The sequence below is a fragment of the Pseudophryne corroboree genome, chromosome 4, assembly GCF_028390025.1.
Source record: "Pseudophryne corroboree isolate aPseCor3 chromosome 4, aPseCor3.hap2, whole genome shotgun sequence".
In the NCBI taxonomy this organism is placed as follows: Eukaryota; Metazoa; Chordata; class Amphibia; order Anura; family Myobatrachidae; genus Pseudophryne; species Pseudophryne corroboree.
In genome coordinates this window covers 464,678,696-464,696,279 of record NC_086447.1, presented here as the reverse complement: position 1 = coordinate 464,696,279, position 17,584 = coordinate 464,678,696, and positions in this window count along the sequence as shown.

Here is a 17,584-nt window from a genome sequence, read left to right as displayed (position 1 = left end):
AAATATAGGGGTGCTGCTGTTAAAATAACATTACACTGGCCCTGTATGCTCTAAAAATTCAAGGGCGCAGTTGTTAAAAACTAAAAGCACACTGGTCCTGTAAGCTGTAAAAATATAGGGGTGCTGCTGTTAAAATAACATTACACTGGCATTGTATGCTGTAAAAATTCAAGGGTGCAGTTGTTAAAAATTAAAAGCACACTGGTCCTGTATGCTTTACAAATATAAGGGTGCTGATGTTAAAATAACATTACATTGGCCATGTATGCTGTAAAAATTCAAGGGTGCAGTTTTTAAAATAAAAGTTCAATGGTCCTGTATGCTGTAATAATATAGGGGTGCTGTGAAAATAAAGGGGCACTGTTCTGTGTGCTGAAATAATAAAGGGGTGCTGTCCTGTGAAATGGAGAACAATTTGGAGGAAAAAATTGTGGAAGATCAGGAACCACTTCCAGGTCCTAGTAGTAATGCTGAAGCTGCTGTCACCAGTCATGACATTGACGATGCAATTCCATCAACGTCATCTGCTAAGGCTGATGCCCAATGTCATAGAGGGCATGTAAAATCCAAGAAGCAAAAATTTATTAGCAGGAAGAAAATAAGAAATTATCTGCCGAGAAACGTAAAAAAAATTGGCAATATGCCATTCACGACACGAAGTGGCAAGGAAAGGCTAAGGCCTTGTCCTTTGTTCATGACTGGTGGCTCAGCTTCTCATGATGATGGAAGCCCTCCTCCCTCTCGAAAAATAAAAAAAATTAAGCTTGTTAAAGCACAGGAAAAAACAGCTGTGCGTTCAGGGATATCACAAATCCCCAAGGAGAGTCCAAGTGTGTCCATGGATGTGATGTCTAGGCCTGACCTTTCCTAGACTGTATGGAAAGAGGAGGCTCCTACCACCATTTACACGCCCCCCCTGCAAGTGCTGGGAAGAGCACTGCCAGTCCAGTTGCTGATATTGAGATTGAGGATGTCACTGTAGACATACACCAGGATGAGGAGGATATTGGTGTGGCTGGCGCTGAGGAGGAAGCTGACGATGAGGATTCTGATGGTGATGTGGTTTAATTGAATAAGGCACCAGTGGAGACAGTTGTTGTCCATGGGTTGAGAAAGCCCATTGTCATGCCTGGGCAAAATACCCCAAAAGCCACCTCTTCAGTATGGAATTATTTCTCTACATATCCATACAACAGGTGTCAATCCGTGTGTTGCCTTTGTCAATCCGTAGTAAGTAGGGGTAAGGAAATTAACCACCAAGGACCATCCTGCCTTATACGTCACCTGCAGCGCATTAATCAAAAGTCATTGTCAAGTTCAGAAACTTTGGGTAAGAGTGTAAGCAGTCCACTTACACCTAAATCCCTTCTTCCTGTTGTACCCAAGCTCCTGCAAGCAACACCACCAACTCCCTCAACGTCAATTTCCTACTCAGTCAGGAATGAAAGTAATCCTGCAGGCCATGTCACTGGCATGACTTTTGAGTCCTCTCCTAACCAGGATTCCTCCAAAGGACCCTTGAGTGGTACACCTACTGCTACTGCTGCCACTGCTGTTGTTGCTGCTGGGAGTCGATCATAATCTGAGAGGGGAAGTCGGAAGACCACTTGTACTACTTCAACTAAGCAATTGATTGTCCAACAGTCCTTTGCAAAGAAAATGAAATATGACTACAGCAGGAACGTGCGGTGAGCTAAATGGCTCAGGAGGCACTGGCTAACCCCAGAGCCAGAAATCCATGCAATATATGAGCCGATGGGTACATGTGGGCATTATACACAGGTGCAGCAGTATAAACTCCTCGAAATTTGGTGAGGTTTGATCAGAGATGTGCGGATAAGATAAGGAGGTGAGGCACTGCCTCCGCTGCCATAGACTTTTTACTCCAGAGTTTGGGCTATAAAAATTATTAGAATAATGCAAAGAAGATATTTCAAACAAATTATTTGTATTTTTCATATACTTTATTCAGACAAAATTCTGGTTTAAACGTAAGTATGACAGGAAAGGCTCTGCCTCACCTGCCTCACCCCACCGCACGTCACTGGACTACAGTCACCCTGTTGCAAAGCGGATTACTAAGGCCATAACAACTATGCTGGTGTCCGGTATTCGCCATTAGTGCAGTGGGATTTAGACAGTTGAAGGACGTACTGCATCCCCGGTACCAAATCCCGTCTAGATTCCACTTCACTAGGAAAGTGATTCCTGGACTGTACAGAGACATTTAGAAAAATGTCCTCAGTGTCCTGAAAAATTGGGTTGTACTCAGTGTCCACTTAACCACGGACATGTGTACAAGTGGAGCAGGGCAAACTAAGGACTACATGACTGTGACAACCAACTGGGTATATGAATTGCCCCCCGCAGCAACAACAGCAGAGGCACCAGTAGCATCTCAAAAACGACAACTCGTTCCTAGGCAGGCTATGCTGTGTATAACCATTTTTCGTAAGAGGAACACTGATGACAACCTCTTACGGAAACTGAGAGACATCATCGCACAATTGCTTACCCCACTTAGACTCTCCTGGGGATTTGTGATATTGGACAACGCTACCAATATTGGGCTTTCATTACATCTGGGCAAATTCCAGCATGTCCCATGTTTTGCACATACAATTAATTTGGTGGTGCAGAATTTTTGTAAAAATTACAGGGGCGTGCAGGAGATGCTGTCGGTGGCCCGAAAAATTGCAGGCCACTTTTGACATTCAGCGACTGCATGCTGAAGACTGGAGCTGCAGCAAACACTCCTGAACCTCCCCTGCCATCGGCTGAAGCAAGAGGTGGTAACAAGGTGGAATTCAACACTCTATATGCTTCAGAGTATGGAGGAGCAGCAAAAGGCCATTCAAGCCTATACATCCACCTACAATATAGGAAAGGAGAGGGGGATGCACCTGACTCAAGCGCAGTGGAGAATGATTTCCGTCTTGTGCAAGGTTCTCCAACCCTTCAAAATTGACACACGTGAAGTCAGTTCAGACACTGCCAGTCAGGTCATTCCCCTCATCAGGCTTTTGCAGAAGCTGCTGGAGAAATTGAAGGAGTCACTAAGATGGAGCGATTCCGCTAAGTATGTGGGACTTGTGGATGGAGCCCTTCATTCGCTTTCCCAGGATTCAAGCGTGTTCAATCTGTTGAAATCAGAGCACTACATTTTGGCCAACATGCTCGACCCTAGGTTTAAAGATTACGTTGTATCTCTTTCCGGCAGACACAAGTCTGCAGAGGTTCAAAGACCTGCTGGTGAGAAAATTGTCAACTCAAGCAGAATGGGACCCATCAACAGCTTCTCCTTCATTTTCTACCACAACTGGGGCTGTGAGGAAAAGGATAAAATTTCCTAGCCCACCCGCTGGTGGTGATGCAGGGCAGTCAGGAGCAAGTGTTGACATCTGGTCCGGACTGAAGGGCCGGCCAACGATTACTGACATGTCTACTGTCACTGCATTTGATGCTGTCACCATTGAAATAATGGTGGAGGATTATATTGGTTAAAGCATCCAAGTAGGCATGTCAGTATGTATACTGGCAGGATAAATAGGCAATTTGGAGGCCCTTGCACAAACTGGCTTTATTGTACCTAAGTTGCCCCCCCCCCCTCCAGTGTGTACTCCGAAAGAGTGTTTAGTGCAGCCGGAAACCTTGTCAGCGATCAGCGTAGGAGGATACTGCCACAAAATGTAGAGAAGATGATGTTCATCAAATAAGAATTATAAATTCCTCCAGGAAGACCTTTACCAGCTATTGCCTCCAGAAAGTGCACAGGAACCTGTGGTGGTGGATTCAAGTGGATACAAATTAATACTCGGTGAGGAGGAGGATGTACACACTGAAAGGGGTGAGGAATTGGAGGATGAGGATTAGGATGACATCTTGCCTCTGTAGAGCCAGTTTGTGCAAGGAGAGATTGATTGCTTCTTTTTTGGTGTGTGAAATAATTGCTTCTTTTTTTGTGGGGCCCAGACAAACCAATCATTTCAGCCACAGTCATGTGGCAGACCCTGTTGCTGAAATGATTGGTTTGTTAAAGTGTGCATATCCTGTTTCTATAACATAAGGTTAGGTGGGAGGGCCCAAGGACAATCCCATCTTGCACCTCTTATTTTTTTTCTTTGCATTATGTGCTTTTTGGGGCCTATTTTTTAAAACTTCCATCCTGTCTGCCACTGCAGTTCCAGTCCTAGATGGGCCAGGTGTTTTGTGCCGCCCACTTGTGTTGCTTAGCTTAGTCATCCAGTCAGGGCCGGATTAAGCCCTCTGGGGGCCCAGGGCACCCAAGACAGGAGGCACCCCCCCCCCCGCCGACCACCAGCACCCTCTCCCCCCCTCCCCCCGGCTGCACGCGCTTCTCACCTCCCCCGGTCACAGGCAACGGGAGCCGCGCTGCAGCAGGGGAAGAGGAGAAGACACCAGGCTGCCGGGGCAGGAGGGATCCACGCTGCCGGGGAAGGAGTGTGGCTGTGCATGCGGCTTCCTCTCCCTCCTCTCAGGCAGCACGGTTGGGGACTGAGTCAAGCAATCTCCAGCCTCCGCCACCAGCAGCATCCCTCCTGGCAGCAGCGAAGGCTGGAGATTGCTTGAGTCAGTCCCTGACCATGCTGCCCGAGAGGAGAGGGGAGGAAGCCCCATGCATAGCCGCACTCCTCCCCCGGCAGCGTGGATCCCTCCTCCTGCCCCGGCAACCTGAAGAGCTGTGCAGAGCTCCAGCCGGGGGGCCCCTTAAGACAGGGGGGCCCAGAGTACTGACCCCCTTGGCAACCCCCTTAATCTTGCCCTGCATCCAGTGACATTGGTGCAACCTTTTGGCCTAAAATAATATTGTGAGATGTTCAGAATAGACTGGAAATAAGTGGAAATTAATGTTATTGAGGTTAATAATACAGTAGGATAAAAAATGACCCACAAAATTCTGTAATTTTAGCTGTTTTTATCAAAAATAATCCAGATACAAAACCAAAACCCAATAGGGTGGTTTTGGCAATTCCAATCCAGATCCAAAACACGAGCAGGGATCCAGATCCAAAACCAAAACACAAAACCCGAAAAGTGTCCGCTGCACATCTTTAGTTGTGATGAGGGCACCTGGCAAGACTATTCACATTGTTATTGGTAATGCCTGTCCTAAAGACTGTTTATATACACCATCCAAGGCATGCATATATCAGAGCACAACAGCACACCCAAAAGTGGTTTATCTGTCTTATAAAATTATACACATATGTAATAAATATAGTACAATAAAAATGTCATATTATATTCATGCCCAACAGGTCACATGATATAAACCAAGAACATGTGACTTGGTTAGATAAATGAGCTTCTATGACAGCCAGACTAGCTGCAGTTTTAGGCTCATATTACTTATTGTAATAGCGATCATGTATGTATGATCAGTAATAAACCAATTGCCGAATTACTGTCTAATCACGGGATAGATTTGTGTGTTTTGTAGTTGTAAGTCTCGGATAGCTGCACTGATTTGTTCATCAGACTGCCATGTAGTTAAGAGTGTTTTGTCACTCCAGAGAGTGAGTTTTGACTGCTCCCGAGTCCAATGGGTATGTGCTTTATGCCACTCCAGCTGATATTTGGCATTGCACATTTTGATCTGAGCTTGTATGTGACTGCCCATCCATGGAAAACCCAGTCCACTAATCTACCAACAAACAGTACTTGTGCTGATGCTCCTTCCAGAGTTAGTCAAGAACTCAGTAGTGAATTTTGCAATTGAGGACAGATAATTTCCAGCACTCAGTAATACCATTCATTGAGCTTTGAACCACGACAGTTAGATGAGTAAATATACCTGGCTTTATAGCTCACAGAACGCTGGTTTGATATTGTCATATGATTATTGCAATGCTTTATCTCAGTTATTCATTTTAGTGTTCTGCAATATTTGTCATGGTGCTGTTTTTTGTATTTTATTTTCTATGTTCATGTAACAAGTATTTGTTAATGGTGAGTGTTTTAAGTGGTAAGTGATGTAATGTCCTGTCTAGTTACTTTCAATGACCGGAAGGAGGAAGTGCAATTGTGGGATTTTTTGTTTTCTGACTTGAGAAAAGCACAATAAACATTGCTGAAACATTGCTGAATTAAGCTATGGACTAATTTTCTTCTCTGGAACTGAGTACCACCTTGTTGGTTTTGTTATGTGCAGCGTGCCCGCTGTACTGGTTTTCAAGGCATCTGGCTAAGTAAGTTCCATTTTTCCAGGAGTGCCGAGTTTGGGTGAATTATATAATTATATATATTCAGTGTTGGACTGGGGCATGGAGGGCCCACCGGTGGAATGCAGTTATAGGGGCCCATACTTAAGGGTGTTGCCAGCCTACAAAGGGAGTGTGGCCTGCCTCCACAGAGGCTTGAAATACACAATAGTTTAGTGCAGTGTAATGCAACATATCTACCATGTATAATACAAGTGCACAGTCTGGAACCTGATCCCTAGAGGAAGGAGTGGGCACTCAGGCAGTGGGGCCTACCGGTGGTTTCCCTGGTACCCCTGTGGGCCAGTCCGACCCTGTATATATTTATATATATTTATATATATATATATATAGATGCAAAGAAAGAGGACGGCACTCACAGGATTTTGTTTAGCATATATAATAAAAAAATATCAAATGTCAGAAGTTCATTGACGTTTCGGTGTCACAGCACCGTCATCAGGATGTATAGCTGTAAATACGTGTGACCAATACAAACAAAAGGAGCCACTTACCACACTTATAAGAGGACCAAATCACCAGAAAACCCCCACACCTGTGAGGCGCCCGGCCCGACTGCTGGCACAGCGAGATGCATCCCAATGACGTCACCAGCCTTTGCACCAGAGTGACGTCGCGCCGCTGTCGTGGGCTGAATGAAAACATCTGTTGGAACAGTCTGTGTTGAAAAGTGGTGGTGTTTACTATTGTTGTATATGATCTACTGTATGTGCACTATATTTTGCTATGTGTGATTCCTGTAGCTTCACTCTTGCTTAGCAGTCTAACATGCACGCAGTGTGTTTCACATTGCGTTTTTAATCTCTCCCTTACATGCGTTTCTAGCATGTGGGTTCTCATTTTTTTCTTACTATGGATTCCCGTTCCTTTCCTGCTGTAGACAGCAGGGGCCGCTAACCCTTTGGTGCTGGGACGCGTGCGGTGTCCTAGCAACGGGGGAAGCTGCATCCTGTTGCCATAGCAGCGGCGCAACGTCACTCTGGCGCACCGGCTGGTGACGTCATTGGGATGCATCTCGCGCTCCAGCGGTCGGGCCGGGCGTCTCACAGGTGTGGGTGTTTTCTGGTGATTTGGTCCTCTTATAAGTGTGGTAAGTGGCTCCTTTTGTTTGTCTTGGTCACGCTTATTTACAGCTATACATCCTGATGACGGTGCTGTGACACCGAAACATCGATGAACTTCTGACATTTGATATTTTTTGATTACATATGCTAAACAAAATCCTGTGAGTGCCGTCCTCTTTCTTTGGATCTATTGCCACCCTGACACGTGTTTGGAACTCGGGAGCACCGAGGTATTTGTGTCCTAATATACTGAGTGCCGATTTGCTGGGAGTTATATATATATATATATATATATATATATATATATAATAAGATGTAAAATACAGCAGCTATATATTAGGTAGACATATAGAGATTACTTTAAATATAATAATTACTAATTTGCAGGGATTCACTTTCCCCTCTCTAAAAAAAAATCCTATTCACTCATCCCAGGGCAACTCTGTAATTTCATTAATTGATGTTTTCTCTTCTATGTGTGGTGTTGCTCCTTTTCACACCCCATTATACTTGTAGAATAGTTTCACTCCTGGAATGGCAGTGCTAAACACAAGTACAGAGGAACTACGGGCAGGCACCTGGCCATTAACGACATCATAGGGGGCTGAACGTGAATACTGCATCATCTCCTTCTCTGTTCTCTACATACACTAGATATTTTCTTATAATATATATTCATGCGGGCTAAACACACAGACAGTAAGCATATAGTTTTCAAAACAGATAAATAGAATGGTATCAGGGAATTAAAGAATATATAAGCAAATAACTGACATCTGAAAAGTATTATTTTGACAGTAAGTGAAAACAGTTGCTAAAATAAGAAATTCTGCATCAATGTGACCCCAAAATGATTTTGTGATTATGCTTAAAATGATGGCTCAGAAGAATCAGTACACCGTGAGAGTATAGACTTGACATTTCCCAACTATTGGGTAAACTATTTAGAATTAATCTTTTATTTCATTGGGTTCAAAATCTAGATAAATGAGCACTCAATGTCAGTATGCTTATATGGTATTTTAACCACTTATATCCAGTAAAATTATGATATTACTGATTTCCCTCTAAATAAATGGCATAACAAGTAGAGATGAGCGGGTTCTGTTTCTCTGAATCCGAACCCGCACGAACTTCATGTTTTTTTTCACGGGTCCGAGCGACTCGGATCTTCCCGCCTTGCTCGGTTAACCCGAGCGCGCCCGAACGTCATCATGACGCTGTCGGATTCTCGCGAGACTCGGATTCTATATAAGGAGCCGCGCGTCGCCGCCATTTTCACACGTGCATTGAGATTGATAGGGAGAGGACATGGCTGGCGTCCTCTCCATTTAGATTAGAAGAGAGAGAGAGAGAGATTGACCTGATTTACTGGAGCTTAGGAGTACTGTAGAACTGTAGAGAGTGCAGAGTTTACTAGTGACTGACCACAGTGACCACCAGACAGTGCAGTTTTATTTAATATATCCATTCTCTGCCTGAAAAAAACGATACACAGTGACTCAGTCACATACCATATCTGTGTGCACTGCTCAGCCCAGTGTGCTGCATCATCTATGTATATATCTGACTGTGCTCAGCTCACACATCTTATAATTGTGGGGGAGACTGGGGAGCACTGCAGTGCCAGTTATAGGTTATAGCAGGAGCCAGGAGTACATATTATTATTAAAATTAAACAGTGCACACTTTTGCTGCAGGAGTGCCACTCCCAGTGTGACTGACCAGTGACCACCTGACCACACTGACCACCAGTATAGTTAGTAGTATAGTATACTATATTGTGATTGCCTGAAAAAGTTAAACACTCGTCGTGTGACTTCACTTGTGTGGTGTTTTTTTTTTTATTCTATAAAAAACTCATTCTGCTGACAGACAGTGTCCAGCAGGTCCGTCATTATATAATATATACCTGTCCGGCTGCAGTAGTGATATATATATATTTTTTATATCATTATTTATCATCCAGTCGCAGCAGACACAGTACGGTAGTTCACGGCTGTAGCTACCTCTGTGTCGGCACTCGGCAGTCCGTCCATAATTGTATACCACCTACCCGTGGTTTTTTTTTCTTTCTTCTTTATACATACATACTACTACTACATCTCTTTATCAACCAGTCTATATTAGCAGCAGACACAGTACAGTACGGTAGTCCACGGCTGTAGCTACCTCTGTGTCGGCACTCGGCAGTCCGTCCATAATTGTATACCACCTACCCGTGGTTTTTTGTTCTTTCTTCTTTATACATACATACTACTACTACTACTACTACATCTCTTTATCAACCAGTCTATATTAGCAGCAGACACAGTACAGTACGGTAGTCCACGGCTGTAGCTACCTCTGTGTCGGCACTGGGCAGTCCGTCCATAATTGTATACCACCTACCCGTGGTTTTTTTTTCTTTCTTCTTTATACATACATACTACTACTACATCTCTTTATCAACCAGTCTATATTAGCAGCAGACACAGTACAGTACGGTAGTCCACGGCTGTAGCTACCTCTGTGTCGGCACTGGGCAGTCCGTCCATAATTGTATACCACCTACCCGTGGTTTTTTTTTCTTTCTTCTTTATACATACATACTACTACTACTACATCTCTTTATCAACCAGTCTATATTAGCAGCAGACACAGTACAGTACGGTAGTCCACGGCTGTAGCTACCTCTGTGTCGGCACTGGGCAGTCCGTCCATAATTGTATACCACCTACCCGTGGTTTTTTTTTCTTTCTTCTTTATACATACATACTACTACTACATCTCTTTATCAACCAGTCTATATTAGCAGCAGACACAGTACAGTACGGTAGTCCACGGCTGTAGCTACCTCTGTGTCGGCACTGGGCAGTCCGTCCATAATTGTATACCACCTACCCGTGGTTTTTTTTTCTTTCTTCTTTATACATACATACTACTACTACATCTCTTTATCAACCAGTCTATATTAGCAGCAGACACAGTACAGTACGGTAGTCCACGGCTGTAGCTACCTCTGTGTCGGCACTCGGCAGTCCGTCCATAATTGTATACCACCTACCCATGGTTTTTTTTTCTTTCTTCTTTATACATACATACTACTACTACATCTCTTTATCAACCAGTCTATATTAGCAGCAGACACAGTACAGTACGGTAGTCCACGGCTGTAGCTACCTCTGTGTCGGCACTGGGCAGTCCGTCCATAATTGTATACCACCTACCCGTGGTTTTTTTTTTCTTTCTTCTTTATACATACATACTACTACTACATCTCTTTATCAACCAGTCTATATTAGCAGCAGACACAGTACAGTACGGTAGTCCACGGCTGTAGCTACCTCTGTGTCGGCACTCGGCAGTCCGTCCATAATTGTATACCACCTACCCGTGGTTTTTTTTTCTTTCTTCTTTATACATACATACTACTACTACATCTCTTTATCAACCAGTCTATATTAGCAGCAGACACAGTACAGTACGGTAGTCCACGGCTGTAGCTACCTCTGTGTCGGCACTCGGCAGTCCATCCATAATTGTATACTAGTATCCATCCATCTCCATTGTTTACCTGAGGTGCCTTTTAGTTGTGCCTATTAAAATATGGAGAACAAAAATGTTGAGGTTCCAAAATTAGGGAAAGATCAAGATCCACTTCCACCTCGTGCTGAAGCTGCTGCCACTAGTCATGGCCGAGACGATGAAATGCCAGCAACGTCGTCTGCCAAGGCCGATGCCCAATGTCATAGTACAGAGCATGTCAAATCCAAAACACCAAATATCAGTAAAAAAAGGACTCCAAAACCTAAAATAAAATTGTCGGAGGAGAAGCGTAAACTTGCCAATATGCCATTTACCACACGGAGTGGCAAGGAACGGCTGAGGCCCTGGCCTATGTTCATGGCTAGTGGTTCAGCTTCACATGAGGATGGAGGCACTCAGCCTCTCGCTAGAAAAATGAAAAGACTCAAGCTGGCAAAAGCAGTAGCACCGCAAAGAACTGTGCGTTCTTCGAAATCCCAAATCCACAAGGAGAGTCCAATTGTGTCGGTTGCGATGCCTGACCTTCCCAACACTGGACGTGAAGAGCATGCGCCTTCCACCATTTGCACGCCCCCTGCAAGTGCTGGAAGGAGCACCCGCAATCCAGTTCCTGATAGTCAGATTGAAGATGTCAGTGTTGAAGTACACCAGGATGAGGAGGATATGGGTGTTGCTGGCGCTGGGGAGGAAATTGACCAGGAGGATTCTGATGGTGAGGTGGTTTGTTTAAGTCAGGCACCCGGGGAGACACCTGTTGTCCGTGGGAGGAATAGGGCCGTTGACATGCCTGGTGAAAATACCAAAAAAATCAGCTCTTCGGTGTGGAAGTATTTCACCAGAAATGCGGACAACAGGTGTCAAGCCGTGTGTTCCCTTTGTCAAGCTGTAATAAGTAGGGGTAAGGACGTTAACCACCTCGGAACATCCTCCCTTATACGTCACCTGCAGCGCATTCATAATAAGCCAGTGACAAGTTCAAAAACTTGGGCCGACAGCGGAAGCAGTCCACTGACCAGTAAATCCCTTCCTCTTGTAACCAAGCTCACGCAAACCACCCCACCAACTCCCTCAGTGTCAATTTCCTCCTTCCCCAGGAATGCCAATAGTCCTGCAGGCCATGTCACTGGCAATTCTGACGAGTCCTCTCCTGCCTGGGATTCCTCCGATGCATCCTTGCGTGTAACGCCTACTGCTGCTGGCGCTGCTGTTGTTGCTGCTGGGAGTCGATGGTCATCCCAGAGGGGAAGTCGTAAGCCCACTTGTACTACTTCCAGTAAGCAATTGACTGTCCAACAGTCCTTTGCGAGGAAGATGAAATATCACAGCAGTCATCCTGTTGCAAAGCGGATAACTGAGTCCTTGACAACTATGTTGGTGTTAGACGTGCGTCCGGTATCCGCCGTTAGTTCACAGGGAACTAGACAATTTATTGAGGCAGTGTGCCCCCGTTACCAAATACCATCTAGGTTCCACTTCTGTAGGCAGGCGATACCGAGAATGTACACGGACGTCAGAAAAAGACTCACCAGTGTCCTAAAAAATGCAGTTGTACCCAATGTCCACTTAACCACGGACATGTGGACAAGTGGAGCAGGGCAGGGTCAGGACTATATGACTGTGACAGCCCACTGGGTAGATGTATGGACTCCCGCCGCAAGAACAGCAGCGGCGGCACCAGTAGCAGCATCTCGCAAACGCCAACTCTTTCCTAGGCAGGCTACGCTTTGTATCACCGCTTTCCAGAATACGCACACAGCTGAAAACCTCTTACGGCAACTGAGGAAGATCATCGCAGAATGGCTTACCCCAATTGGACTCTCCTGTGGATTTGTGGCATCGGACAACGCCAGCAATATTGTGTGTGCATTAAATATGGGCAAATTCCAGCACGTCCCATGTTTTGCACATACCTTGAATTTGGTGGTGCAGAATTTTTTAAAAAACGACAGGGGCGTGCAAGAGATGCTGTCGGTGGCCAGAAGAATTGCGGGACACTTTCGGCGTACAGGCACCACGTACAGAAGACTGGAGCACCACCAAAAACTACTGAACCTGCCCTGCCATCATCTGAAGCAAGAAGTGGTAACGAGGTGGAATTCAACCCTCTATATGCTTCAGAGGTTGGAGGAGCAGCAAAAGGCCATTCAAGCCTATACAATTGAGCACGATATAGGAGGTGGAATGCACCTGTCTCAAGTGCAGTGGAGAATGATTTCAACGTTGTGCAGGGTTCTGATGCCCTTTGAACTTGCCACACGTGAAGTCAGTTCAGACACTGCCAGCCTGAGTCAGGTCATTCCCCTCATCAGGCTTTTGCAGAAGAAGCTGGAGGCATTGAAGAACGAGCTAAAAGGGAGCGATTCCGCTAGGCATGTGGGACTTGTGGATGCAGCCCTTAATTCGCTTAACAAGGATTCACGGGTGGTCAATCTGTTGAAATCAGAGCACTACATTTTGGCCACCGTGCTCGATCCTAGATTTAAAACCTACCTTGGATCTCTCTTTCCGGCAGACACAAGTCTGCTGGGGTACAAAGACCTGCTGGTGACAAAATTGTCAAGTCAAGCGGAACGCGACCTGTCAACATCTCCTCCTTCACATTCTCCCGCAACTGGGGGTGCGAGGAAAAGGCTCAGAATTCCGAGCCCACCCGCTGGCGGTGATGCAGGGCAGTCTGGAGCGACTGCTGATGCTGACATCTGGTCCGGACTGAAGGACCTGACAACGATTACGGACATGTCGTCTACTGTCACTGCATATGATTCTCTCAACATTGAAAGAATGGTGGAGGATTAAATGAGTGACCGCATCCAAGTAGGCACGTCACACAGTCCGTACTTATACTGGCAGGAAAAAGAGGCAATTTGGAGGCCCTTGCACAAACTGGCTTTATTCTACCTAAGTTGCCCTCCCACAAGTGTGTACTCCGAAAGAGTGTTTAGTGCCGCCGCTCACCTTGTCAGCAATCGGCGTACGAGGTTACATCCAGAAAATGTGGAGAAGATGATGTTCATTAAAATGAATTATAATCAATTCCTCCGCGGAGACATTGACCAGCAGCAATTGCCTCCACAAAGTACACAGGGAGCTGAGATGGTGGATTCCAGTGGGGACGAATTGATAATCTGTGAGGAGGGGGATGTACACGGTGATATATCGGAGGATGATGATGAGGTGGACATCTTGCCTCTGTAGAGCCAGTTTGTGCAAGGAGAGATTAATTGCTTCTTTTTTGGTGGGGGTCCAAACCAACCCGTCATATCAGTCACAGTCGTGTGGCAGACCCTGTCACTGAAATGATGGGTTGGTTAAAGTGTGCATGTCCTGTTTATACAACATAAGGGTGGGTGGGAGGGCCCAAGGACAATTCCATCTTGCACCTCTTTTTTCTTTTATTTTTCTTTGCGTCATGTGCTGTTTGGGGAGGGTTTTTTGGAAGGGACATCCTGCGTGACACTGCAGTGCCACTCCTAGATGGGCCCGGTGTTTGTGTCGGCCACTAGGGTCGCTAATCTTACTCACACAGCTACCTCATTGCGCCTCTTTTTTTCTTTGCGTCATGTGCTGTTTGGGGAGGGTTTTTTGGAAGGGACATCCTGCGTGACACTGCAGTGCCACTCCTAGATGGGCCAGGTGTTTGTGTCGGGCACTTGGGTCGCTGAGCTTAGTCACACAGCTACCTCATTGCACCTCTTTTTTTCTTTGCGTCATGTGCTGTTTGGGGAGTGTTTTTTGGAAGGGCCATCCTGCGTGACACTGCAGTGCCACTCCTAGATGGGCCAGGTGTTTGTGTCGGCCACTAGGGTCGCTTAGCTTAGTCATCCAGCGACCTCGGTGCAAATTTTAGGACTAAAAATAATATTGTGAGGTGTGAGGTATTCAGAATAGACTGAAAATGAGTGGAAATTATGGTTTTTGAGGTTAATAATAATATGGGATCAAAATGACCCCCAAATTCTATGATTTAAGCTGTTTTTTAGGGTTTTTTGAAAAAAACACCCGAATCCAAAACACACCCGAATCCGACAAAAAAAATTCGGTGAGGTTTTGCCAAAACGCGGTCGAACCCAAAACACGGCCGCGGAACCGAACCCAAAACCAAAACACAAAACCCGAAAAATTTCAGGCGCTCATCTCTAATAACAAGTATGCTTTAAATGAATGAAGCCTTTAGAAGACTTCCCTTTGAAATCAGACACAAAACAACGCTTTGTCCTTGCTGCTGCACATTTCCAGATAAACATGCTACTGACACTATGATAGAAAAACATTTTTTTTTCTTTTCAACAGATCTTTATTGTGCTTTGGTCACTGCTGTACAGAGACAATGGGACATGCAGCTAATTAGAAAGTATTTCCTTAACCACTATATAAAAAATTATTTATGCAAATTTAGATTAACTCATCATTCGAATAGAAAGCAGATGTAAAAAGGGAATGAGAGGTTTAAGGTCCCTTAATAGAGTTAAATCATGTTCCTTGTTTTCAGTTCAGAAATATTTTTATTGCCCAACATTTTTCTCAGGAGTTTGTTATACCCTCATAAGGTTACATGGGTAATTAAACCTCTCCCTTGTTTTTCACTCTTTAAATTTATTACTGAAGCATTAAAAATAAGCTTTTCATTTTTTTAGCCAGTCCATCCAATGCTTGCTGGTAAGTAGCTAGCAATCTGGTAGAACAGACAAATTCATACTGGCAACAAGATACATTTTTTCTTTACAGTGCTAATTAACCCAGCATAGTGCTAATTAACCTAGCACCAGCCAGCCCAATAAATATGCTAATGAAGCCAGCAATTCCATGGTCAGGCACTGACTGATTCCCTGGGAGAAGTCCATATGAGTACCGCATAGACTTGATAAAGAGGAGACTGATACACTTGTGTGCTGTTTTCATTAAATAATATAAAATAAACATTTTTTTTACACAGCACTGGGGAACAGTTAACAATGTATGCGAATGCTGATACTTGTCTCATGTTTGCTGTATGTGTTTTGTTTACACTGTCAGTTTTATATACAATAATAAAATCATTAATTTAACTTAATTAGGTAAGCACTGTGGAGAGAGCAGGACAAGCAATTACAATTTACACTGTATACCGTTTTGGGATACATTAACACACAACTTGGGAAACAGCAAAACGAAGAAAACATCAAGTGAAAATGCAATGAATGATAGCACCTGTACATGAAATAATACAGTACAGACTGCTATGTATCTCTGTAGAATATCAAATGCAAATAGTAGATATTAGTGCCAGACGCAGAACAGTCATTCTTAGATCATGACACATTTGTGCATTCCACTATCAGGCTGACTATGCCACACTAATTTATGGTCAAATATTTGGAAGGTGGCGTTGGAATTACTTATAATGATATATTATTTTATTTGTTTGTAATTAACTTTTGATGTAAAACATTTTCCTATTTAATAATGATTTAAACTTCATCCATTACAATTTTTTTTACATATAAGTACAACCAAACAATAATGTCACCTGAGCATATAAAATGTTTGAGATCTAGTGGTGAAGTAGGTTGTATTATAATTTATATTTGAAGTTGCTACTTTATTTTATCTTAGAGTTACTTTGCATTCATATTTGGACTCATGGTTGAGAATACATAACAATAATTTTGAAATCTAATATCCACAGAAGAGAGCAATTGCTGTACTTTGGGACAGATGTACTAAGCCTTGGAGAGAGATAAAATGGGGAGAGATAAACTACCAATCAAACAATCAATCAATCAACTCCTAACTGTCATTTTTCAAACACAGCCTGTAACATGGCAGTTAGGAGCTGATTGGTTGATACATTATCACTCTCTACTTTATCACTCTCCAAGGCTCAATTTGTAATGCCAGCACTACATTTGCAACAAAATATATTATAGCCCTTTTTTTTTAAAACAATTTTTTATTGAGACATCATGGATATCACATTACAGAACAAAAAGTACAGAGACTATAAAAGCAGTAATGCAAAAGGGTTACAACTGTGAGTTTCACAGTATGTTCACATACATCTAATAACAAAGACTTTTACATGGTGTGTAATCAATCATTTAGTTCACTCATGGTATAATAGCCTTTTAATAAAAATCATACATTAATGAAAACTTCTGATTGAATTTGACTGTTTTGAAATCTTTCCTTGGATACTGTGAAACTTGTCATGTGAAGAGGTATGTAAAAAATATTTACAAAGGCATCTTTTCAGCTGTTTGTAATTAAACTTTAAAACCATAGTTGGGTTTTCTCATTGATAGATAGCCTTTCCTGGCCTAAGAAATATCTCTAAACATGTGTATAACACCTGAATCAATATGTTTGTATATATAAGGAAATATCAGGAGTTGGTATGATTTAATAGCAGGTACCAACAGAAATGTAGTACCATGGTGACAAAATATATATAGGGTTACGGGTATAAAAGAAATTTGGGAGTGGTTGAGAAAGATTACAATACATGTGCTCAGCATCCTCACTTGAGAAAACACATGTTGAATAAAATATTAAAAAAGATGTTCTAGCACTATACAAGTACTGGGGCTAACTCTTTCTATCTACATGTTATTGTGATTTGTAGGCTTTTCCTGATTAGGATTAGGGTAACTCCCGTAAAGGTATCTTTAAAGTGATTCAACGTATCTTATGTGTGTACCCCCAACTCACAAGTAGGTCAGCAACATGAATCCCATCAAGGTATCTTTACTCCATCCATCCGTGAGACAATTT